Below are 27,572 nucleotides of genomic sequence, written 5' to 3' on the forward strand. Positions count from 1 at the left end.
CAGATTGTTCACTGCCATGGGGAGGCGAAGGGAAGGGAGGGTAGTAGCAAAATGTGCAACTCAAAATTTTGCAAAAGAATGAATGTTGAAAACTATCTTTTCATGAAATTGAAAAAAAGGAAAAAAGAAAAAAAACATGGAAACACTTAACATGAACTAATGCAAAGTGAAATGAACGGTACCAGGAGAACATTGGATGTAGGAACCACAAAGATTATTTATTGTGAATAACTTAGATATTCTCATTAAAACAACGATCCCAAAAGTTTTTTAAGAACTTATGATGAAATGATCCATCTCCAGAAAAAGAACCAATGGTGTCAGAAGGCACATATTTTTTCTTTACTTTCTTTATTGTCTTGGGGTTTTTTTGGTCTTTGTTTTCTTTCACATCATGACTTATATGGAAATGTGCTTTTCATAACTATATATATATATATATATATATATATATATATATATATATATATATATATATATGAAACCTATGTCAAATTGCTTGCTTTCTCAATGCAGAAAGAGAAGGGAAAGAGAGTTTGGAAATCAAAATTTAAAATGAAAATAATTAAAATTGTTTTTACATGTGATTTAGGAAAAAATAAAATATTAAAGACAAAAAAGGATGGATTAAAAAAAGGCCTTCAGATTTAGCAATTAAGAGATCACTGGAGAGGGCTGTTTCAGTTGAATGATGAGTTTAAAAGCCAGATTATAGAGAGTTAAGAAGAACATTAGAGGAGGGAAAATAGATGCAACTATGGTAGATGACCTCAAAGTTGCTTAGTCATTAAAAACAGGAGAGATATGGGATGAGAGTTAGAATAGATAGATGAGTGAAAAAACGTTCTTTTTGAGGATGGAGGAATCAGCATGTTTGGAGAAAGTAGGGAAATAGTAGATTAGGAGAGATTTAAGATAAGTGAGAGGTTGAAGATTTTGAAATGAGCAACTTCCTAGAGGAGATAGAATGGAATGAGATCAATATGTTTATATATAGGGGTTGGCCTTGACAAGAAGAAGGTGGCATAGAATGAAAGAGGAAATAATGTCAGAAAGGATCTAGGTGATGTGAGATAGGAGGAGAGAAGAGGGAGTTCTCAGCAAATAGCTTTGAGTTTTTCATTAAAATATGTTTCTCAATTGAAAAGATGGGGGAGTGAAAATCATGGGATGCTTGAGGAAGGATGAAAACATCTGGATGAACTGCTGTGGTGAGATAGTAAATTAATGATGGAGATATAGTAGGATAGCCTAGCTATTTAGTTAGTAATTGTCCTTAGTGTTTGAAGAAGACCATGTTATCATATGCATGATTGACTGGTCTTGTACATTATATTTATTATAGTGAAGGGATTATTGTGCAAAGATATCCTTCTCACTGACTTTTCCAGAACTGTTTCACCCCTTGACATGATTTGATAGAAAATAGGACTTCTGGTGATGTCTGGATCCTATGGGAGTCCTTAGTCTTATGGATATGCTTTACCTCCATTATCAGCAAAGCACCACAGCACTCCAACAACATTAAACATAACACCAGTACAATGATTTTTGGTGACAACTTTGCAACAACATTGTAAAATTAACTTGTCTCTCGATGGTTTAATTGTCAGTAAGATGAACTAATTGTTCTACTTAGCTCTGTAACCATGTGTTCCCCAGAACCCAAAGACTTGAGTTTCCTAGAAGCTGCCCAGCAAGTCATGGGAATAATGCTGCTGGATGGATAACTAGCATTGCTAATGGTTGGAATTGCAACAGTATTTGATTGTCTTCAAACCTTCAACCTTCATTCTTGATTAATGAAGCATTCTTGTTGTTTTTTTGGGGGTGGGGGAGAGGAGTTTCCAAAGCAACGGGTTAAGTGACTTCCTAAGGTTATATAACTGGTATCATGTGTCTTAACCCAGATTTGAACTCAGGTCCTCCTTACTCCAGGGCTAGTGCTGTATTTATTGAGTTACCTAACTGTTCCTTATAAAAACATTCTTGGCAATTACTTTCATTCTGGTTCATCTTGAGCTGGTCCAAGAATTTCATCTCTAGCTGCACAATACAAAGTTGACATTATTATCATATAAATTTGTGGTGGCCTCAGTCAAGATTGTTGCATGAATTTATCCATCTTCCTTCATGGTCATAGGTATAAAATTTTTATGACTAAGGTCACAGTTAGTAAATGTTAGAGCTGGTATTTGAACTCTTTTCTCTCCTATATTAAAATCCCCCCCCCCCAATAGACCAGTCAATTAGGGATTCACACCTCTCTAATTATTTTCGGGACCAGGGATCATACTCAATATTAATACTCTATGACTTATTCCACATTAGTTTTTTTCAAACTATCACAAACTTGATCCATTGAACTTAAAAATAGTAATCCCCTATGAATATAGCAACATTCTCAAGTGAGATTTGTCTCACATCATAGAGGACAGATGGATTGTGATAATCTAAGGAAGGGTCTATCTAACTCCTTTCCCCCACCCCTCACTGCCTTGGTTCTTGAAATATCTTTGATTTCACTTTGAAACACTCCTTTGAAATAAGGTGATGTCTCAGAAGACATCTAAACTAAAAATCTAAACTACCTAAAAACCTTGCATCTGGGAAAATAGCCATTAATATCCTAGCACAATTAGTATGAGGTTTTGGTGAGGAGAGAGAAGGATGAGCTATGGAAGAGGAGTCTGGTAAGTATGGGCTAGTGGAAGGAGCAATGAATTTAGAGTCAGAATATCTGAGTTCAAACCCCACTTATGTTATATGCTCCAATGTGACCTCAAACAAGTCACTTAAATTCTTTGAGACTTTGAGACTCAGTTTCCTCTATGAAATCTAGGTCTACAATCTTCTTTACATATGTAACAAAGCACATCTTGGTCAAAGGAGCATGAGATCACTGATGGTACAACCAAGATGGGAATCATTCTATTCTCATCATGACCATAAGATGTATTGCTTCACAGGAAGTGAGCCCACTAACAGCCTCTGGATTGCAATAGCCACAACCACAGAGAGCTGACCCTCTGTTCTGCACTCATTTAGTTAATGACTGTTTCCAAAATGGCAAGGACTGCTTCATTATTAGGTACTTTTTAAAGGAGTCTTTTCTTTCTTCTGCTGGCAGTGTCAGCAGAAAGACAGATGGTCATGTTGACAATGGAGCCAACAGTGATTCCCTACCAAGGCTTGGAGCTCTCTCCCTTCCCTTTCCTCTGCCTCCCTGCCTGAGCCATGGTAAAGACTGTTTTCCTGTCTCGAGTCAGTGCTAATAAAAAAAATAATGACAACAAGGCTAAATGATCCAAACATTGTATTTCAAATTCAATTTCTTTATCCACCTGGATGGAGGAAAGAGGAATCCCTGTGTTGACCTTCAGTGACCCTGAAGGAGAGAGGATATGGGTTCTTTCCTCAGGACCTCACTGAAGCTTCCCATCTGTAAAGCATAAGGCCTAGTACACTCATAGTACAAAACACAGCAGGTCTAACATCTTTTTTATGTCAATGAAGGATGAAAACCTGGTTGCATAAAATAATATTAAATCACAAAATCTAAAGGCTAAACAAATAAAATAAGATTTCCCTGAGACCAATCCAAGTCAGAACATTCAACCTGTCATTTTTCTTCCAAATTTATTTTTTTTGAATAACAAATATTTTTCTCTTATTCACCCTGTATCCCCCCTCCCATTGGTTAAAAAAAGGAGAAATGATCCCTTTGTAACAAATATGCATAATGGACTTCCAGGGTGGAGCCAAGATAGTGAGGTGAAGCTAATATGCTCCTGGAGCTTTTCCCTACCAAAGATAGATGAAGCTTCTATTCTGACATCCAAGCTACTGAACCACCAAGAAAAAGAAAAGTCAAAGAAGTTTTTAGTGGTAGACATTGTGGAATATTTTCAGTGAAGGATTGTCACTGGGAGAAAAGTCCAGGAGGCAGGAGATCAGGGAAAGCCATCAGGATGCTTTTAGTCACAGAGCAATTGCAGGTTCTGACAGCTTAACAAAGCAGAGATCCCAGCAGCTAGATAGCAAGCCAGCAGGGAGCCAAACAAAGTCTGAACCCTAGGAACACTGGGGCAGGAGCGAGAACTGGGTCAGAAACAAATCACTGTTAAGTTGGAACCTAGTTGAAAGAAAGAAACAAACCTCTGCAAAGGCAAGGCCTGGATTGTATAGACAAAATCTTGACCTGAGACAAGCCAGGGATCAGACCTCAGCCCCTGCAAAACAACAACAACAACAACAACAACAACAACAACAACAACAACTTGGATCTATACTCCCTTTACCCCAGGAACAAAACTAAAACAACAAAGACAAACAAAAAAGCTAAACGAGTGCTTACTATAGGAAACTACTTTATTGACAAAGATGATAACAATGCCATGCCTGAAGAAGAAATCAGTAAAAAATCACTCACAAGGGAAGTATCAAATTAGTCTATAACTTGGACTCAAAAACAAAAGCTCATAGAAGAGCTTAAAAAAGAATTTAAAAACCAAGGAATAGAGGAAGAAGAAAAATTAAAAAAAAAAGAAATGAGAGTCATGCAGGAGAATTATGAAAAATTGACCAGAGAATTAAACACTTTTAAAAAGGAAATACAAAAGATAATTGAAGAAAATAAAACCCTAAAAATTAAAATTAAACAAATAGAAACCAATGAAACTTTGAGACTACAAGATTTCATCAAACAAAATAAAAGGGCTAAAAAATTTGAAGAAAATGTAAAGTACCTTTTAGGGAAAACAAATTACCTGGAAAATAGATCCAGGAGAGACAATCTATGAATCATTGGACTTCTAGAAAGCCTGGATCAAGAAAAGAAAACATCATGCCAGAAATTATAAGGGAAAACTGTTCAAACCTGCTAGAATAAGAAAACACTATTACCATTGAAAGAATCCACAGAACACCTCCAGAAAGAAACCCCAGGATAAAAACTCCAAGGGCTGATATAGCCAAATTCCAAAACTTTCAATTAAAGGAGAGAATATTGCAAGCAGCAAAAGGAAAGCAATTTAAATACAAAGGAAACACAATCAGGCTTACACAAGACTTATCATCCTCAATATTGAAGGATCAGAAGAATACCATTTATTAGAAAGCAAAGGACTGGTATTACAACCCAGAATATATCATCCTGTAAAATTCAGTATATAATGTCAGGGGAAAAATATGGATGTTCAGTGAAATAGAGGACTTCCAGAATTTCCTGACACAAAGACCAGAACTGAACAGAGAATTCAATTGCTAAATACACAGCTCAAGAATTGCATACAAAGGTAAATGAAAAGGGGAAGGAAAAAATGAAATGAAACAAAACAAATGGTGGTCAAGACCATCTAATTGTATACAACCCTAAAAGGGATGATATAACACTTAATTCTTGAGAACTTACTTCTCTCAAGATAATTAAAGGGTTGAATATAGTTGAAGAGATTGGACTTAAAGGATATGGGTATAATTGGGTCTTGACTCTCCATTGAAGAGGTCCAAGATGACATCACTATGTTTGAGACAAAAAAAGCCTTAATGAAAAGTAGGGGTATTAACTTTAAATTTAAGTATCTTTTATTATCCTTTGATCCACTTTAATTCTGTTGTGCTGAGGAAGCTTAGCACTTTATCTCATGAAGACATCATAAGCTTGGTGGTCCTGAGTCAGTGTCTCCCATTACTTAAAATCATTTGCTTAGTTATCGGTGAGACCTTCAGAACCTCCCAGTAAGTAGAGATATTTAAATTCTTGTAGTTAACAGGGTTTGACTTAATCTGTGCTTCACTTAACAAGGGGTTAAATACCCTGGGTGAGGAGGGGAGGGTAAAGTGCGAGAGAAAATAGACCTGGGGGAGGGGGCACAAATAGTTCAAGAAATGATTTGGCTGTAGATGATACTGAAGTTCATGAGGAGGATTGTGTGTCCTTGGAGAGTACTTGAAAAGGGGATGAGGTAAAAAATGTTTATAATTATAATTTGATGTAACTTGAGAAAATGCTTCTTATCAAACAAACAATGAATCTGTGATGATACTTTGATAACAATATGAGCTTATCAAGCAATCAAGTAATCAAACTGTGATTGATGATATTTGATTAATAGTAATAGATTAATAAATAACACCAGGTTGAAGAGGCACTAAGATTTATAATTTTAGAGGGAAAGAAGGAAAAGTGTGAATGCTGAGTAAATTGTATTCAGCAGATTTGGCCCAGAGAGGTAATTTGATACATTCCCACTTGGGTTTAAAAATGTATCCTAATCTATGGGGAAGTCCAAGATATAAGTTAAAATAAACTGAATGTTAAATTTTAAAAGAAAAATCAAGGGGTGGCTAGGTGGCGTAGTGGATAAAGCACTGGCCTTGGAGTCAGGAGTACCTGGGTTCAAATCCGGTCTCACACACTTAATAATTACCTAGCTGTGTGGCCTTGGGCAAGCCACTTAACCCCATTTGCCTTGCAAAAAATCTAAAAAAAAAATCAAAGGGAAAAGGGAGTAACATATTGGTGAAAAGGTATAAGAGGAAAGGAAAAAGCAAAAGATAAATGGGGAAAGAGAGCACAGAGGGAAATACAGAATTAGTAATATTAACTGTAAGTGTGAATTGGAGGAACTGTTCCATAAAATGGGAAGCAGATAGCAGAATGATTAAAAGCCAGACTCCTACCAAAAAAAAAAAAAAACCCAACCAACCAGATATGTGTAATCAGGAAATGAAGATTTCCACAAGCCATATCAAAAAATGTATGTCTCATTTTATATCATGTATTCATCACTTTTCTATCAGGAGGTGGGTAGCATGTAATTTCTCTGGCACTGTGGTTATTTTTAAGTCTCTCAAAGTTGTTTGTTATTACAATACTGTCATTGTATAAATCATTTTACTAGTTTGGTTCACATCACTCTGTATCAGTTCCTATTATTCTTCCCACGATTATCTGAAGTTTTTTTTCCCACTCACCATTTCATGCAGCATTATAATATTCCATAATATTTATGGACCATAATTTGTTCAGTCATTTCAAAATGATGGCTAATTTCTTAGTTTTCAGTTCTTATCACTATCAGAAGAATGCATCTTGCCTTCCCATCTTTATCATCTCATTCTTTTTTTGCAGGAATATGCTTGGTATGGACAAGAAGTAGTGCCTCTAATCTCTTCATATGACATCAGTTTATTAATAACTACTTCTTGGATCCAGTCATTCAATCTGTCTCAAATCTAATTGTACAAATGTTTGCTATCTATAGATGCAGCTAAGTGGCACTCTGAGTCTGGACTCAGGAAGACCTGAGTTCAAATCTTGCCTCAGATACTTACAAGCTGAATGAGCTCTGGACAAGTCCCTTAACCTTTACCTGCCTCAGTTTCCTCAACTGTAAAATTGGGATTAATAATAGCACCTAACTTTTAGTCTTGTGATCCAAATGAGATAATATTTGTAAAGTTCTTAGCCCAGCACCTGGGTTTTAATAGACATTTAATAAATACGTTTCCTTCCTGTATCCCTCTATCTTGTTCCCAAGAATAGTGTAAGAGATCTGTCAAATTTTCTGTTGAAATCCAGGCATACTATATCCATAACATTCTCCTGATTTATCAGTTTAGTTATTCTGTCAAGAAAAAAAAAAGAAATAAGTTTATACTAGCATGACTTATTATGTGTGAAGCTATACCTGCTCTTTGTAATCATTATTGATTTTTCTAAACACTCTAAATCATCCCAGAATTATGTAAGCAATAAAATTCATTAATCTATGTAGTTTACTGATTTGCTGAAGCTATAGTTTTCTCCATATTCTTTCTTTTTTTCTTGTTTGAAAATTTGAAGACACCTGAATTTTTTTATCCTGAGGCACCACAGACAGCAATTGATTTAGATTTGGCAGAGGTCTTTGGGATCATATAGTGTAACCTCTTGGCTTTATAATTGCAGAAACCAAAGTTTAGATATGTTTTGTGATTTAAGCAAATTCAGATCAGGGACTCCAAAATAAGCTCTTTCCCCAGGCCACATTACCTTCCCCATTCTCCGATGTCTATCAAAAAATGTGATGTTATTAACTAATCAATGAACAACATCTATCTTGAGTACTTTAGTATGGAGTTCATCTGGGGCAGCTAGGTGGTGCAGTGTATAAAGTACTGGTCTTGGATTAAGGAAGGCCCAAGTTTGAATCTGACCTCAGACATTTGCCACTTACTAGCTGTGAGACTTTGGACAAAAACCTCTTAACCCTGATTGCCTCACATCCAGGGCCATCTCCAGTCATCCTGATTCATATTTGGCCACTGGACCCAGATGGCTCTGGAGGTGAGACTGATGATTTAGAACAGCATCCCTCTCACTCAAATCTAATTCACTTGCTTGTCATGGCAACACCTCCCTGATGTGGTTTTCTTCAAAATGACAGACAAACATTATCATGGAATTCATCTAACCCTAGTTAACAAATTAATTGAGGACCTCCAGATGCTTTCTTTCCATCTCCTCCCTCATCTTGAGTTTTGATTCCTTATTAATCATTATTTAGTCATTTTTCTTAGTCCAGAAGTCATTCCTTGGAAGAAAAAAAGAGAAGCAGTATAAGTGCTGGGTAACACCTCCTTCCTACTGTCATCTACTATCATCATATTATCAACATTGTCCCTGACCACCCTGTCCTATCCCATCCCTTCTTTGATCTTTCTCCTTTCCCTTTTATTGTCTTCAGCATGCATCCTGGGTCCTCATAGTTCCAGGGTTCAGCATTCCTGGAACTAATTTTATAAAATCATGCCATTCTTTTGTGCTCATATGCCACTAGTTGTTTTTGCTTTTGTCATCTGTACATGTCCTTTAAAAATCTGAATTATTCAGCTACATTAGTCTTTTTAGACGAGTTGTCAAATATGCAGCCTTGTTTGCAACATTCCTGGGTATATTCAAACTGGTTTAAAATATAATTTGGAAATATTTAACAAAATTAAAATATAATAAATTACAGAAAATATATTTTATGGTTAATATATTTTAGAACAGTCAATATGTAGCATATAAGAATTTATTTTTTTGCTCTCTTTTTGTATGTCAGTGTGTCATGGATGACTTAGGCATGGTAATGAAATCCTACACATCCCTTTTAAAAAAATAATGTCTGGGGCGGTTAGGTGGCATAGTGGATAAAGTTCCGGCCTTGGAGTCAGGAGTACCTGGGTTCAAATCCGGTCTCAGACACTTAATAATTACCTAGCTGTGTGGCCTTGGGCAAGCCACTTAACCCCATTTGCCTTGCAAAAAAACCTAAAAACAAAAACAAAAAAAATAATGTCTTAAAATACATAAAATAAAGTACACACAGGATTATAAAGAAAATAATCATTTAAATAGCTATGAATATATACATTAAAAACCAAGTTCATAGACTACTGATTACTCATTTAGATAATTGTTTTTCTTTCCTTCCTAATTGGAGCAATTTCTGTTTGCATCTTCAAAATCTAATTCCTGAAAGGTTCCAAAACTTCTTATACCATATTCCCCTTGTAAAATTTTAGACCCACAAGATCCTCTTTATCCTTTCTCTGAACCCTCTAAAACTTATTGTCTGGAAATCAAGAATTCACATAAAACTACAACTTGCTTTCTTTTCCTTTTCTATTGTTTATATATAATCCCTACAAAGTTTTGGAAAACCCGGTCTCTTGTCCATAAGGCTCCCATTATTTCTACCTTAACAACTTTTTGTTGTTCAGAATTGAATTCAAAACCATCAATTTCTCCTTTTTTTTGAAGAATGAAGTTCTTAAGAGCAGTGGCTTAGAAGTATCTAGATATAAGGTAAAGAGGAATTATAGAATTTTCAGAATCTCAAAGTTGGAAAGTCTATCTAATTCAAACTTTATCTGCTCAAGATTCTCTTTACTATATACTCAACAATAAATAGTGTTTATTAAATGCCTACAATGTGCCAGACATGGTGCCAGAAGCTGGGGATACATGTGCAAGGAATGAAAAAATCCCTACTTGAAATGAGTTTATATTTTAACAGAGAAGACAAAAAGGACATGTATAAATATAGACAGAATAAATGTCATTGTCATCATCATCATTGTTGGTTCTTCACTTTTGAAGGGGACTGATGACATTACGGGTGATATCTTGACTTGTAATTGAATTGAATTGAAATGACAGTGTTTCACAAAGTCATCAACCTCACTCTCTTTTCAGAGTCATTGAAGTCGAGTGGTAAGATGAAAGTCAGAATGACTGCAAGATGACCTTGACATCTTTGATGTCTGACCAAATCTAAAAGCTTCATAGTACCTGCTTCAATCACCTACGTGGCTGTTGAAGTAAATTTTTCTCATCTGCATATTCTGCCAGAGAACACGCTTAGGGTAGACATTATCCTAACTCACCAAGGACTCTGGGTTACCCTCAACCTGATTTAGTTCATCTTCTGACATGGTTTACTGGGGTGTGGCTGCTGCCATTGTAAGAAGAGCCTTTGGTGAAAAGAGAATAGGCAAACTAAATATCTTTAACTAAGACTGGTTATAGGGAGAGTATTAACAATTGGGGAAATTAGGAAAGCCTTCAGTCAATACCACTTTGTTGAATATTTACTTTTTTCCAAAGACATCGCCAAAAATGAAAGAGTTCCTGCCCTCAAGAAGCTTATATTCTATCAGGAAGTATTGTATTCAAACAAACACATGCACATATATACAAAATCAATTAGGAAACTTCTTTTCTATTAACAAAGAACTCAATACTTCCAGAGACAGCACTTTGGAACAGCTCTAATTGTTAGGAAGGCTTTCCTGATATCAAATTAAAACCTGCCTCAGTTGACAGCTGATGGCAAAGGAAACAAGAACAACAAAAGACTGACACAGGATTGCAAAAACAATAATAGTCTGGGGATCTTGAGTGATGAGGCAAACAATTGCACACATCTCAATTGTCCCTGAGGCTACCACTGGATTATTGCCCAGGACTGTTAGTTATATTCAGAATTATAACTGAGTCACCAAGAAAAAAGGTCAAATTTTGTTGGTCAGAAGTAAAAGGAGGCTGTAAAATAATAAAATTTTAAAGAAAATTTTCCATGAAATCATTTTTAACATAAGGAAGGGAATAAGCATTATTAATTGCCTACCATGTGCTAGACAATACTAAGCATTTTATAAATTATCTCATTTTGTTCTCACAACCTTGGGAGGTGCTATTATTATTATTATGCTCCTTTTTAACTCACAAAGATAGTTTTACTGATTCTAGACCTGTACTCTTTCCACTGCTTGACCTAGCTGGCCATCCCTCTATTATAGTTAAGGAGAATGAGTCAGATAAAAATAATCTAGAAGTCTAGGGTCATAAACTAGTGTCTGAGGAAGGATATGAACTGATATCTTTCTAACTCCAGACCCAGTACTGTACCACCTACATGACTCTAATTCAATATTGAAAGGAGTGAACATCAATTATCCAGGAAAGTTTCCTAAGTAGAACAAATCATTCTTGGGTGATGCCAGAGGAACAAATTATACTCAATCTATAATAACCAACCTCCAAATTACTTTTTGAGCCTTTTTTGCATTTTACCCTGCCCCTTATCTTCATGTACTCTATAATTTAGTCAAATTAGCCTTCTTACTAGTCCTCATACATACAAATCCATCTTCAAACTAGGTGCCTGTTTTTTCACTTAAAATGTTCTCTCTCCTCACTTCCATCTTTAAGAATCTCCAGTTTCCCTCAAGACTCAGATCAAGGACCAGTGTTATCATGAAACCTTTCCTGACCTTTCCCCACAACTGCTACCTCCCTTTTCCACTCCTTGCTATTGATTTTCATATAACTTTCCTGAGACACGCTCCCTTCTCATCCCTCTCCATTTCCTGACTTCTTTGACTTTCTTCTAGTCACACCTAAAGTATACCTTGTACAAGAACACTTTCCCAATCTTCCTTAATCTTACTGCCTTCTCTCTGAGACTATCTCCAATTTATCCTATCTCTATCTTGTTTGTACGAAGTTGAATGCAATAGAGTATGTTTTTCTTGAGAGCAGGAATTGGTTTTTACCTTTCTTTGTATCCCCAACATTTAGTGTAACACCTATCACAATGCCTATCATGTAATTCAGTGAATTGTACACTGGATTTATAGTCAGGAAGACCTTAGTTCAAATCTTGCCCCAGATACTTCTTAGTTAAATGACTTACCTTTTAACTTCTCTCAGCCTCAGTTTCCTCTTTTATAAAATGAGCACCTTCCTCAGTTATGGTAAGCACCACACAGGATTGTTCAAGGATCATAAGATAACACATATAAAGCACTTTGCAAAACCTTAGAGTTTTTTTAGAAATTTTAGTTATTATTATTATTATTATCATCATCATCATCATTACTATTACTACTACTACTACTACTACTACTACTACTACTACTACTACTACTACTACTACTACTACTACTCTTAATGGACCATGTTCCAGCCAAACTGAACTAGCAGCTTTTCCTTGAACCCCAAAGATCAACTCCAACATTCAGAACCCATGCCATTCCCTATTCTCCTCATCTGTCTATAGAAATCCTTCTCTTGGAACTTCAGAAAAACTTGGAAAGATTTACATGAACTGATGCTAAGTGAAATAAGCAGAACTAGAAGAACATTATACACACTAATAACAACATTGGACTATGATGGCCTTGTTCATTTTAGCAGTACAATAATCAAAGACAATTCTAAAAAGACTTATGGTGGTCATCCATATCCAGAGAAAGAGTTGTAGAGTTTAAATGAAAAGCAAAGCTTTGTATCTTCAATTTTTGAAAGTTATATTATGTCATTTTTCCCTAAATTTTTTCTTTCATTTGGATTTGATTCTTCTTTCACAACATGATTAATATGGATTTATGTTTAACATAATTACATATGTAGAACCCATATTAGATTTCTTTCTATTGGGAAAGGGGAGAAGGAAGGGAGGGAGGGAGAAATATGTAAAACTCAAAATCTTGGGAGAAAAATGTTTGATGGATAGCATCATTGCATGTTCTTAGAAAAACAAATAAATGAAAATATTAATAAAAACAAACGATAAAAGAATCCTTGTCCTCCTCCAAATTTCTACTTAGATGTCACCTCTTCCTCTTCCCTGATCCTCCATTTAGTACTTCTCTCCCTCCTCAATTCTTCTACAATACTTTTTTTTAAAGTTTTTGCAAGGCAATGGGGTTAAGTGGCTTACCCAAGGCCACACAGCTAGGTAATTTAAGTGTTTGAGGTTGGATTTGAACTCAGGTACTCCTGACTCCAGGGCCAGTGCTGTACCCATTGTGCCACCTAGCCACCCCTACAATACTTTTTATCTGCAGAAGTAGAATGTAATCTCATTGAGGATAAGAACCATTTTGATTTTTGTCTGGTGTTAAGGGAACCCAGCCCTAGTTCTCTCATTCTCCGCTGTTTTCACTATCTCACTACCATTATTACCAACTTTATGCCCAAATATAGGATTTATACAATCCACGAGGGAAAACTTGAAATTTCAGCAGAGCACTATCCCAAGGGATATTAGCTTTATTTATTTTTAGTTGAGATTGTGCTAAATCTTATTTTATCTGTAATCTTGGTTTTCTCTACAGTTTCTTCTCAGGGAAGAAGAATAATTTCTTTGAAGACTGCATGACATTGTGAGTCACATACTAGTATGAATGAAAATGTCTCTCAGGATAAGGAGACAAACTCATATGAATATAAGAATTAAGGTCATGTTGACACTGAATTTGATAAGGAATATGAAAGAGCTCTGCCTAAGGTCAGCTTGATGAGAACTTTTTAATTCCATGGAATTTAGAACTAGAAGCCACCTCAGAGGTCAACTAGTCCTAGACTCCATTTTACAGAAGGGCAACCTGAAGCTTTAAAAGGGGAATGGACTTTTCTATGCTCACATAAATAATAACAGAACTGGTCCTCTGTCTACAAATACAGGGATATTCCTACTTTACTACATTGCTTCTGTCTTTTATCTTGCTCTGTGACCCCTTTCTCCTCATCCCATAAAATTTTTAAATCACACAGCTCATTCTATTAAAAAATTATGAATGATCATATATGTAGAAAACCTGTGCTGAAGGGGACTCACGTGTAAAATAATTCAATCCTCAGGTTGCCAAAGGGACTAAGCTACTTGTACAGGATACTGAGATCTTTCAAGAATAAACTTCTTGATAGGGAAGGGAATGAGTCCAAACATCCCTAGCCCACTACATATAGTGGGCGTCACATCCTATCCATCCTTCTACCTTGGCCATCTTGTTGCATGCCCTTTTTGCAACCCTCCTGAAATGGCATCCTCTGGAAGAAGTCAAATTCAGTCATCATTTTATAGATGAGGAAACTGAAATTTCGACAAAAATTAAATGACTTGCCCAAGGTTTCATAGTTTGTGAGTGACTTGGGCATCATTATTGTTAATTTTATTAATGCAATGATTCATAATATTTAGCATTTATGGCTTACAAAGCAGTTTACATGTGTTATGATATTTGCTCCTCAAAACAACCCTGTGAGGCAGGAATTTTTATTATTCCCATCTAACAGATGGCATTATTGAAACTAAGGTAATTTAAGTGATTTGTCCAGGTTCACATTTCTAGGAAATTTCTGAGACAGGATTTGAACTCAGTCTATTTCACTCTAAGTTCAACACACTTTCCACTTTACCATCAATTTGATTCTCCCAGTTCAGATCCTTTTCATGCTCGCTTACCACCTTACGGTCATTTCCTCATCTTTCCTACCTCCTAAGCACTTCAACATCACCTCATCATTCAGATCAACTCCAATGCCTTATATCTCTATCTCACTTCAGCCACTCTTAGTAATGTTCATACACTTTATTTCACAGTACCCATAACTATGCTATCTTTATAATCTTTAATTTTGAAATTCCTTCTCATTGTAACTTACTATTCTCTCCTATTTCCCTTTCTCCAATCCTGAGAAAACTTATTTTTGTCTTCCTCATGACCTCCCATACCTCTTCCTGCTGATTCTCTCAGTACATCACCCCTGCTTTCTTCCCTCCACAGTCTTGATACTATGCCTAATCTATTTCATTCCACACAACTCTCTACTCTTGATTCTCCTGCTGTCTTGTATGATATCATCATCAATCTTACCATGCCAAACCCAATGCTTGAGGTTCTCCAACACTTAAAATCTCCTACCATCTTGAATGTTGCTAAGAGAAAGTATGTCACCTAGGTCTACTTCAAATGTATGTTATCTCATAACTCTTTACCTCCTCAAATTATATTTATTTATTTATTTACTTATACTATGTATCTTCTCTACCTCTCCACCCCCAATTCCCCCCAAAATATATGCTACTTGCCAGGGGACTCATTTTTTGTATCTAACAACTGACATGATTCCCTATACATATTTTTTTGGGGGGCAAGACCTGTAATTTCCCTGAAATAAGGATCAGTGAGGAAATATACTATCTTAATGTATATTGTCACTTTCTCTGTCAACCTATAGTCTTAGGCAGTTTCCTTGTGAAAACAGAGGTTAAATCACTTAACCAGTGTCATCCATCTGATCAGTGTCACAGAAAGGATTTGAATCTAGGTCCTCCAGATTCTGAGACGACCTCTCTATCGACCATGCTGTGACTTCCACTGCCTTAGGTAAATGTTTATTGATTTGAAATTAGATGAAATCAGAGAAATTTGAAATTACTTCTCTCTCTCTCTCTCTCTGGATATATATACACACACATGTGTATATGTGCATATATACATGTGTATGTACAAATACACACCAGTATATATGTAGACAAGTAAGACAAATTTCCATGTGATCACATTTGAAGATGTATATCTCAGTTTTCATTCCTCTGACTTGAGACACAAGGGATGGTTCCATGATACTAAATGAAGCAGCTTTTTATTAATAGCTACATATGATACTGCTCCAATATCCCTCATACTTCTCTTTTATGACTCCTTTCTCCCTTTCTCTTTTTATTCTAGACTACCTTCTTACCATTCCATTGTTATGGAGAGAAATTGGAGTTGGAAGCCAGGAGACTTGTATTCTAGTTCCAACTTGGCTGCTTCTTAACTATGTGATCTTTCATTTTAACTTTTCCAGATTTTATCATTGGAGTATCATGAAACCATCATTTGGCTTTGGATTAAGAGAAGTAAAGAATGAGGCATAAATCTTCAAACATGGCCAACATGGGAATTTTTACTTGGCTACACATATTTGATGCAAACATTTCCTTTCTGTTTCTTTTTTCAGTGGTGATGGTAAAGGGAGGATTGCTAGAAAAATGAAAAGAAAAGAGTCTTCAAAGTTTATTTTTTTAAATGTACAGAAGAGAACAGAAGGAAAGGAAACACAAGTGAAAGCTACATGTTGAAAATATTATATGTCAAAGTAAAAGAAAGACTATATAATAAGCACAATTTCATGAAGAATCATTTTTTCTATTCTTGATATATGTGTATCATTTTATATTGTTTGTTAAATTATAATTTAACAAAGAAAAGAAAGTAATTGACTTTAGCTCATTCAGCATGAACAGAGTGCAGAACAGAGAAACTCAAAACCTTGAGGATGAGAATTGAGTTTTCTCTTTCATCTGTGTGTTTCTGTGGTTCTCTAAGGATCTGAGTCAGTTGAAACAGTTGTTCCCTGTGGGAAGTGCTCTTGCAACTGGTTATGTCTGCCCAGAGCTGTGGAAATGGTCAGCACAGAGACAGGAAAAAGGACACAGACAGAACAAATAAATACATACTGTGCTGCTTGCTACATCCAACTGAGACCTTTCTCTTCTTCTGAGAATGGTGTCCATGGCAAAATGCCTCATTCACAATGTATCTAACACAGAACTTGATTCCCAGTCTGATTTGATGACAGAACACTTCTACACAAAGTCTATAGCTCTTTTGATCTCAGGCAGTTCCCCTAATGCATCTAAATGGTCCCTCTGTGCAATCTCTTTGCAAGTTAAATAGGGGCCAGGAAATTGCTAGTAGTGGTATCATTGATCTCTGATCAAATCACACAGAAGTGAGGAGTGCTTGATGTTAGACCTGAATCAGGACCAGCTCCTAGGAATGGTCCCATAGTCAGGAAATACTAGAAACTCAAGAGGCTTAAGCAAGGACTGACTCCAGTTTTGCAACCATGGGCAACTGCTCTCTTCAGTTTCTTCCATCTCTGTAAAGGCAGGATGATTCAGCATTTTCAGTAAAGATGTGGTGACTTTTCTTGACAAGTCACTTCCCCCACCCCTTTGTCTTCTATCTTATGTACCCCTATTCAAGATTTGAGATGCACTACTCTTAGGAAGAAGCATGGAATTGATATGGAAGAAACTGATGATGCTATCATAAAAATGTGTGTTCTTGAAATGAAAAGCTCACACTAGCTGTGGAGGTTAGAAAACTCAGATTTTGATTTCTCAAACCTGCAAAGTTCACAGATTGAAACTTTTTTTTTTCCTGGAGAGATAGTAAGCTATTTGAAGACAGGTTAAATAACAAAGGTCTTGGTGAGAGGGCCTGAAGGAAAGAGAGAGAGAGAGAGAGAGAGAGAGAGAGAGAGAGAGAGAGAGAGACTGAGGGAGTCTGGCCACAAAGAGCTTTAGCCTAGACTTTTATAATCTAACCTACTTCCTGGGTGAAGAGTCAGGAAAAATTGAGCAAAGGGAAATCCTACCCTCTCTATGTGATGGATGTCAGGTACTCATTGTGAAAGACTGGAAACTGAAGAAGCATAGGGAGATGAGCTGAGGTTGTTTTTATCTTGGCAAATTTACTCTTAACAATGGAGTTACATTGAACAATAGGAGGGAATTTACATCTAGTTAGAGCCAGTGCAGCCAAGAAAGTCCTCAGAAAATATCAGACAGGCACAAACAATATTTTCTTAATATTAAACACTAGACAGATATGGGGTAGAAAGATGAACTGGGACACTTGGATTGGGAATTGAGAAACTAGGTAGCAGTGGAACCTCAGACACCCTATCAATTTCCTCATTTTTAAATTGAGGGTAATAAATTCTGTCAGGATTATTGTGAGAATCCAATTATTTAAACTTGGAAATGCTTTATATGTTGGAAAGTGTTTTGATTAATTTTGGTTTGGGTGTGATGATAACAGTAAAATCTATTTTTTATAGAACTTGTAGTTCATGAAATATTTCACTCCTAATCACCCAAGGAACTGGACAGTGTCTGCATTATACACATCATCTTTTTTCAAATGATAAAAGTGAAGCTCCAAGAGAATGAACAATTTGGGTTAGGTCAAATTGAAAGTTATGGTTCAGATCTGGAATCCAGACAAGGGGATTATGAGATCTTCTGACTCCTAGTTCAATGTTCTTTTCTGTACACTTCAATATTCTCTTCCGTAATTCTCTGTTCAGGCTTGTCTTATTTCTGTTTCTTCCACAAAACTTGTTCGTTCTCACTTTTGTGCATGATTTAACCTAGACTATGAATATCTTTCATCTTTCCCATCTAATTTTAAATCATTTCTTCAAGGCTCTGTTCTTCATGGTCTCTTTTATGAATGATAACAACCCACAATGTAACACAGAAATAAAAGAATATGTCTTTATAGATTCCTCTTTAAAGTTTACATGTCATTTCCCTCACAATCTTGTGAAGAAGGTTATGCACTTTTGCAGATGAGACAGTTGAGGCTCAGAGAAAAAACTGAATAGCATATATCAGCTCTCTTCAAATTCTGATTTCAGCATGTTAGTAGTTATAAGTAGCATTTATATAGGGGTTTAAGCTTCATAAAGTATTTATAAAATATAATCTTATTTTACTCTCACAATAATCCTGGGATGTAGATGTTATTACTATTCCCATTTTAAAATTGTATATAATTATTTATGTAATTGTTCTCACCTCACAAAAATGTAAACTCCTTGAAGGCAGGGACTACTTCATTTTTGTCTTTGTATTTGTCTTTGCATAGCCTTAAAGTAGTTAACATAGTGCTTATTAAATGCTTATTGATGATTGATTAATTGATTACACAGCATCTACTCCTTCTTAGGACTCCTATTACATTTATATTCTATGTTTCAGAGGCTAGTATTTATTCTCTGAGGGTTTCTTGCATTTTGGTTCTGCTCAATCAGTAAATGATAGACTCTTGAAGGCAGAGGCCACATGTCTTTTACTTCTCTGTGTCCCCCATAGTGCTGAACACATGTGATAAGAGATGATATAGTACTAGAAATATCACATCTTGTCATCAAACTTGAGTTTGAGCTTTGGCTCTGAAACTGACTGGCTTCATTACTCTTAGTTCTCTTGGCTTCAGGAGTTGGAGGGGAAAAACCTCAGGTTTGAATAGTTGTTCTTTATTAATGTCTCCAGAAATTAATTTTCTGTAAGATGATATGAATTCTGAAACCCGGAACTTTTTGGTGCCCCTTGCCCTATGGGCCCTCCCCCACCTAATTGGAGAAGGTAGTCATCAGAGAGCTCCTTCCAGATCTTCTATTTAAGAAATAGAGGCAGATACCTCATCATATACTACCTGAATTTAAGACTTCATCATAATCTGAGATTCCGTGGATCCTCCCTATACACCCAACCAGACCCCCCATATTAATTTCTTTTTTTATGTTGCCTTCCTCCTTGATGATAGGGACTGTCTTTTGAACTTCTTTGTATCCCCAGTTCTTCATGCTTCTCGTTGTTTAGTCATTAATTCATTTTTAACTCTTCATGACCCCATTTTGGAATTTTCTTGGCAAAGATACTGGAATGGCTTGCTATTTCCTTCTCCAGTTCATTTTACATATGAGGAAACTGAGGCAAATAGGGGGACATGACTTTCCTATGTGTTGCAAAGCTAATAAGTGAGGCTGATTTTGAATTCAGTCTGTTGTCTTCCTGACTTCAGATCTGGCACTCTATCCATGGTGCTACCAAGTTTCCTATAGTATATGCTTAATAAATGTTTATTGACTAATTGACTATAAATTGTTGCCTGTGTGACCTTGGATAACTTTTCTAGACTAGAATTTTGGGCTGTAAAATGAGGGAGGTGGGACTAAAAAACCTCCACACTCCTTTTCAGTTCTATTATTTGTAATTTTCTAAAATGAGAGTATAACTTATTTCAGTGAAATATGTTCTTTGCAAATGAGAAAGTGCTTAGAAATGGAAAAGCTTGTTTTTGACTGAATAAATAGCAAAAATGACAAGTATTCTTCCTGCAGCTCTCTTTCTTAGAGCAGAAGATGGTGAATATCATGATGAACTAACAGATTCAGCTCTTTCTGGAGGTGGGGGTGGGTAGATTATATGGCCACCGGGGATCTGTCCCAGATCTGGGGTCCTTTGATGTTAGTACCACCACCAGTGGGAGTTCTGGGATAATGGAGAGTCTCCAGGTGGGGTGTGGCTCTTGACTCAAACCTGAGTAGCTGTTGTGTGCCCTTAATGGAGTTGGGTTAGGCTTTAATTAGATGCAAAGTATTTTTAAGACACAATCTTGTTTTTAGCCTCACTTGGAGAGTCCATTAGTGCCTCATCACAGAGCACAAAGTTGCTTTGTACTTGAGCTTGAAACCAGCTCTTAAGTTTTATAAAATAATACCTCCCTTCTCTGAACCTTTTCTGCCTTCCTTACCTCTCCTCTACCACACTCCACATGGCACCCCACCCATCTTCCCACCCCAGTATAATTGCAATCATCAGAACTATGGGAAATGTTTCCAGTTCTAGCAGAATCTAAAGATTCTTTTCCATACAGTCTTTATTTCTCTTTAACAGATTTTTTTATTGATGTCTTTCATTTTTTACATTGCCTTGATTGCTTCTGTATCCTTTCCCCTTCTAAGGGAGCCATTTCTTATAGCAAATAATTTCTTTAAGAGGATAAAATTAAGAGAAGAAAAAAATTCTGCAAATTCTATGGAGGGGTAACTTTGATGTTATCAGCAATATTTGCTTTGCTGAGGTGTTTTCCCATATCTCTTCTTTGGGACAAAGATTATTCTTTATAATTATACAACATTCATTTTCTTTTGTTTTGTGATTGCTATTCTTTCCATGTACAATAATGTAGTCACTTTGTATGTTATTTTACTCACCCCACTTATTTTGTTCAGTTCATTCAAGTCTTTCAATACTTCTTTGTATTCATCATGTTTATCTTTTCTAACAGAGCAGCAATATTGCATTATATTCATGGAACACAATTTAGATATTTCCAAATGGATATACATCTAGTTTCACACCTCTTTTTCTTCTCATTTTCTTAGAGGAAAGTTTAAGGAACTAAGCATTCCCCTGGGGAGAATCTTTCCAATCTACATCTCACCATCCTCAAATAATCTTGAGGTGACATTGAAAGGACATTAGGAAGAATCTTAAATACTCCTTGAATGTACTTTCTGGTTCTGATTAATTGTAGATATCCTAAATCCAATTCTATTAAGTGAATTTATGTATAAGTCACTGAGCTATCCCTATGACTTCTGTAAGTCAATTAAGTATTTATTTAGCTCCCTACTATGTGTCATATAGGTTTATGTGTTAAATGATGGAGGTACAAAGACAAAAATGGTAATAGTCCCTTTAAGAGCTTCAATTCTATTATGAAAGTAACATATATATATATATATATATATATAGATAGCTATAAACATCAATAAATCAATTCAAATATTTATTAAGTGTACATTATGGATTAGATACAAGTACAAAGAAATAAATCCTTACTCAAAATGGGTTTCCATTCTAATGGGGAAGGGAAATAATACATACATATAGAAGTATATGATATGACATAAGTAAAACAAATTCAAATATATGCAAAATAGTTAAATAAAAACTATTATTAGAGGTAAAATATACAAAAGTCAATTAAATGGATCCCAAAGCTTGGTGGGAGAAGGATAGGAAAAGCCTCAAGAAAGACATGGTGAAAAACTGAACTTTGAAATAAACAAAGGATTCTATGAAACACAGGTAAGGAGATGGCACATTCTAGACATGGGGAGCTGCCTTTATAAATGAACAGGAAATGGAATGTTATATATGATGAAAAGCACAGAGTAGTTTGGCTTGACTTTTTGGCAAGTATCTTTCTCAATTTTAATCTTACTTTCCTCCTCCGTAGGATGAGTGGGATGTACTAGATGGCATCTAAGATACCTTTCATCTCTGAAATTCAATTTTCTGAGCTCTAAAGTCCTTTTAAATGCGAACATTCTATGATCGAAATTCTAAGGTCTCTTCCAGATATAATCTTCTCTGGGAGTCTGATCTAGAAAATGAAGAAAAGGTCATATCTTTCAATCATTTATCAATTTTGTGAATTATTTTTATTCTTCTAATTTTGAGCCCCCCCCAGGTTAATGATTTCCCTTCTAATCTGAGTTGTTTTGGTTTTGTTTAAATAAGACTCTTTAATTTTATGCAATCAAGATTGTTTATTTTCTGTGATCCTCTCTATCTCTTCTTGGATCATGAACTCTTCCCTTATTTATTCATAGACTTGAAAGGTGTTGTGTCCTTGTTCCTCTAATTTGTTTATGATATTACCTTTTATATCTAGGCCATGTATATATCTGGAGCTTTCCTTAGTATTTGGTATGAAGTATTGCTGTAAACCTAATTTTTTCCAGAGTGCTATCCTATTTTCCCAGCAGTTTTTGTTAAATAGTGCATTCTTACCTCAGTAGCTTGGGTCTTTGGGTTTGTCAGACCCTAGGCTCCTAGATTCATCTACTTCTCTTTGGTGCATAACTAATCTGTTCCACTGATTGAGCTTTCTCTTTTTCTTTTTTTTTTAATAAGTACCAAATTGTTTTCATTACTACTTTTTTGGAGTATAGCTTGAAATATTATATTGCTGGGCTTCCTTCTTTTCCACTCCCCCCTTCCCTGCTTCTATTGTTTCTCTTAAGATCCTTGACTTTTTTCAATTTTAAATTTTTTCCAATTACATGCAAAGAATTTTCAACATTTATCCTTTTGCAAGCTTTTGAGTTCCACATTTTTTCTATCAGCTTCCCCACCTCCCTCCTCCCCATGACAGCAAGGAATTTGATATAGATTTTATATATTTATATATATATATATATATATATAAACATATTTAACATATTTCCATATTAGTCATGTTGTGAAAGAAGAATTAGAACTAAGCGGGGTGGGGGGAAACCACCAGAAAGAAAAAAATCTAAAAAGTTTTAAAAAGTGAACATAATATATTTTGATCTCCATTCAGACTCCATAGCTTTTCTTTTTTTAATTTAAAAAAAAATTTTTTTTTGCAAGGCAATGGGGTTAAGTGACTTGCCCAAGACCACACGGCTAGGTAATTATTAAGTGTCTGAGACCTGATTTGAACCCAGGACCTCCTGACTTCAGGGCCGGTGCTTTATCCACTGCGCCACCTAGCTGCCCCTTCCATAGCTTTTTTAAAGATTTTTTTCAACTTTTTTTTATTTAAGGCAGTGGGGTTAAGGGACTTGCTCAAGGTCACATAGCTAGGCAATTATTAAGTGTCTGAGGTCATATTTGAACTCAGGTGCATCCTGACTCCAGGACCAGTGCTCTATCCACTGCACCACCTAGCTGCCCCCAGACCCCATAGCCTTTTGTTCAGATATAGCTGGAATTTTCCTTAACAGGTCTTTTAGATTGTCTTTAATCACTGCTGAGAGGAGATGCACCCCATAGTTGATCATCTCACAATGTCACTGTTAATGTTTGCAATGTTCTTCTGGTTCTGCTCACTTCATTCAGCATCAATTCATGCAATTTTTCCCAGCCTTTTCTGAAGTCCCCTTGCTCGTGATTTCTTACAGAATAATAGTACAGCATCAAATTCATGTACCTAATCTGTTCAACCATTCTCTAATTGTATCTCTTCAATTTCCAATTCTTTGTCACTAGAAAAAGAGCTGTTATAAATGTTTTTGTAACAAGTGGATTATTTTTAATGATCTTTGACTTTTAAAACACGGAAAGACATGGACCTATGAAGGAAGATGCTATTCACTTCCAGAGAAAGAAATGACAACTAGAATATTTGTGGTACAGTCTTAAATACATTTTTATATATTGTAAATATATAGATATCTATTTATGTATATATATGTATATATATATATATATATATATATATATATATACACATTTAATTGTAGCCTTCTTGAGGGTGCTGAGTGGAGGAGAGAGGGAGAAAAATAAAGTAAAAAGTCAACAATAGAGAACAAATGGACACCTAGAAGGAAGCAAAGAAAAACTGACTCACTTTGAAAACAATGTGTAATATTTATTACATAGATTTTCTTGAAGTTGAAATTTATTGTTTTCATTTGAATTTTCTCCTTTGTATTGCTATGTTCTCCTCTCCCATTTTTCTCATTTTGTATTTAAGTTTAAGATGAATAAAAAAATTTAAAAATATATCCATGACTTTTTATTTCTCCAAATTAATTCTGTTATTATTTTTCCTAGTTTGAAAAAGTAATCCTTTGATAGTTTGATTAGCATGGCACTAAATAAATATATTCATTTAGATAGTATTATTATTTTACATTGGTTTGGGCTATCCATGATTTATTAATATTTCTCTTATTTTTTAAATTTTTATTAATATAACCCTTGTGTGAAATTTGACAGATAGACTCCAAAGTATTTTATATATGCTACAGAAAATTTAACTGGAATTTCTTTTCTATATTTTCTTGCTAGTTTTAATTATTATACAGAAATACTGGTGATTATAGAACTATTCCCCAAAAGCCAAAAATGCCATTCATACCCTTTGACCCAACAATTCCAATTCTAGGACTATATCCAGAAGAAATCATTAAAAAATGAGAAAAGTCCTACATATTCCAAAATATTAATAGCAGTTCTTTTTGTTGTGGCAAAGAATTGGAAATTGAGGGGATGCCCATTAATTAGGGAATGGTTAAATACTTTATGAAATTATAAATGACCAGACTCTAGAGAAGCATGGAATGAATTACAGGATCTGATGCTAAGTGAAGGGATCAGAACCAAGAGAACATATAATTAACAACAACATTGTGAGATGATTAACCCTTATGGAGGCAACTCCTCTCAGCAGTTCAGAAAGCTAGTACAATTTCATTAGACCAGCTATGAACAATGCTATTCTCATCCACAGGGGAAAAAACCCACAAACCTTCAGAATCTGATGAACACTACATTCACTTTTTAAAAAATCTCTTATATATTTCATTCACTTAATGCTAATATTCCTCATACTGAAAATGACCAATCTGTAAACATGTTTAACACAAATATAATGTATATGTATGTACAATATTAACCTGACTGTTTGCTGCCTGAGGGGAGAGGGGTGGGAAGGGAGGATGAAAGGGAAATTTTGTAACTTAAAAATATACATATGCATATGGATAAATGTTGAAAAACTTTCATAACATATATTTGGGAAAATAAAAATATCAAAAAAAAGGAAAAGCTGGTAGTTTATGTGGATTTATTTTAAATCCTACAGCTATCTAGCAATTATTGTTTCAATTTATTTTAATCTACTTCATAGGATTTTTTAAATACTCATTATATTTACAAAAAGTACAAAAAACTTTTCTTCTTTGCCTAAGTTTATTTTTTCAATTTCTTTTTCTTCCCTTGTTATAACCAGTACTTCTACCAAATAGAAGCGAGGACATTGGACATTCTTGCTTCATCTTTGATCTTATTGGTAATGCTAGTTTATCAGTATCACCTATAATGCTGGATCTTGGTTTCAGATAGACCCTATTTGCCATGTTAAGAAAAGATTTATTCTTATATTCCCAAGGATTTTTAAAAAACAGATATGTTACATACTGCATTTTGCCAAAAACTTTTTCCCATGACTTTTGACAATTATATTATTTTTGTTGTTATTAATATGGTTGATTATGTTTACAATTTTCCTATTATTGAACCTAATTCCTAATGTAAATACATCCTGGTCATAATAAATCATCTTTGTGATATGTTCCTGTAATTTTTGCTGATATTTAAATTTTTTTGTATTAGTATTCATTAGGTATATTGGTCTACAGTTTTCTTTCTCTATTTTCACTCTTCCTGATGTAGTTTTAAAGAAATATTCATGCCCTGCCCTGCCTTCCTTTCCCCATGCCTTGATAGCCATGTACGTTTTCAACATCTATGATTAAAAGTATCTTTTCAACATGATGAACTGAGAGATTTGAATGCCTCAAAGACTTAAGAAAACAATTAAAAGATCTTATTAAATCATATGCTGAAAATGATCAGAAGGCTTTACAAAATGTTGGGCAGAGTTGGTGAATTGTCTAAACAAAGAATAGAAGGAAAATTCATCTTTACAGCACCAAATGAACTAAGATATGTTGTGAGTTGTCAGTGTCATTGTGAGAAAATAATCTGAGGCCAGGGATTGCTCTGAATTTGATTACTTACTATTGTGATATATTTGCCAAAAAAAAAAAATCCACTTGTTTATAACGTCTTGTGAGAATCTTGGGAATGTTTCTTATCCTGAGATTGGAGAGCTACCTGATAAATCAGAGAATTGAAAGATTATTCCTTACAAGTCCTGAGTTATTCTGGTTTGTAGGAATAATAGCTCTAAAAGGTTGTTTGGTAGATGGACTACCAGAAACAAAAGAAAACACGCTTGGCAAGAATTATTGCTAGCCAGCTGGATTGCAATTTTTAAAAAGTTATATCTAATTTTATCAGAGACAAGAACATTGGTGAAAATACCCATTTGATCAGAGAAATGTTTAATTATGCCAAGGATCACTAGCTGTGCATTATTTTCATGGACAAAATGGATGCTATTGATGGCCATTGTTTTTCTAAAAGTACTTCAGATCATAGAGAAATTCAGAGAATTCTAATGGAGTCACTGAATCAAATGGATGGATTTGATACTTTTCACAGAGCAAAAATGATCATTCTTACAAACAGACAAGACACATTGGATCCTGCTTTGTTGAATCCAAGATTAGATAGAAAAATACATATTGATTTATCAAATAAAAAAGCAAGATTAGACATAATGAAGACTCATGCCAGTTCTATCACAAAATAAGGTGAAATAGATTATGAAACAATTATGAAGCTCTCAGATGGTTTTAATGGAGCAGATCTGAAAATGTTTCTACTGAAACACATATGTTTACAATTCATGCTGATCATTATTTTGTTGTAAGGAAGATTTCATGAAAGCAGTCATAAAACTGGCCGATTCTAAGAAGTTGGAATAAAAACTACACAATAGGGGCAGCTAGGTGGCATAGTGGATAAAGCACTGGCCCTGGAGTCAGTAGTACCTGGGTTCAAATCCCATCTAAGACACTTAATGATTACCTAGCCTTGAGATTCCATGTCTTAAAGTACATTTTAAAAATATTACGTATTATTTCACTTGGTTTCTTCTTCCCAAAGAATCGAATAAAATTTGATTCAATCATCTCACACAGTAACAACAAAAAAAAATAATTTATT

At 35.0% G+C, this 27,572-nt stretch overlaps 1 pseudogene; it reads left to right on the top strand.

The window, feature by feature from the left end:
* LOC141487908 (26S proteasome regulatory subunit 10B-like) overlaps positions 1–27,355 on the top strand; it is a 50,336-nt pseudogene extending 22,981 nt beyond the window's left edge.
* The last annotated feature ends 217 nt before the right edge of the window (positions 27,356–27,572 follow it).

Source organism: Macrotis lagotis, chromosome 1, assembly GCF_037893015.1.
Source record: "Macrotis lagotis isolate mMagLag1 chromosome 1, bilby.v1.9.chrom.fasta, whole genome shotgun sequence".
Taxonomy (NCBI): Eukaryota; Metazoa; Chordata; class Mammalia; order Peramelemorphia; family Peramelidae; genus Macrotis; species Macrotis lagotis.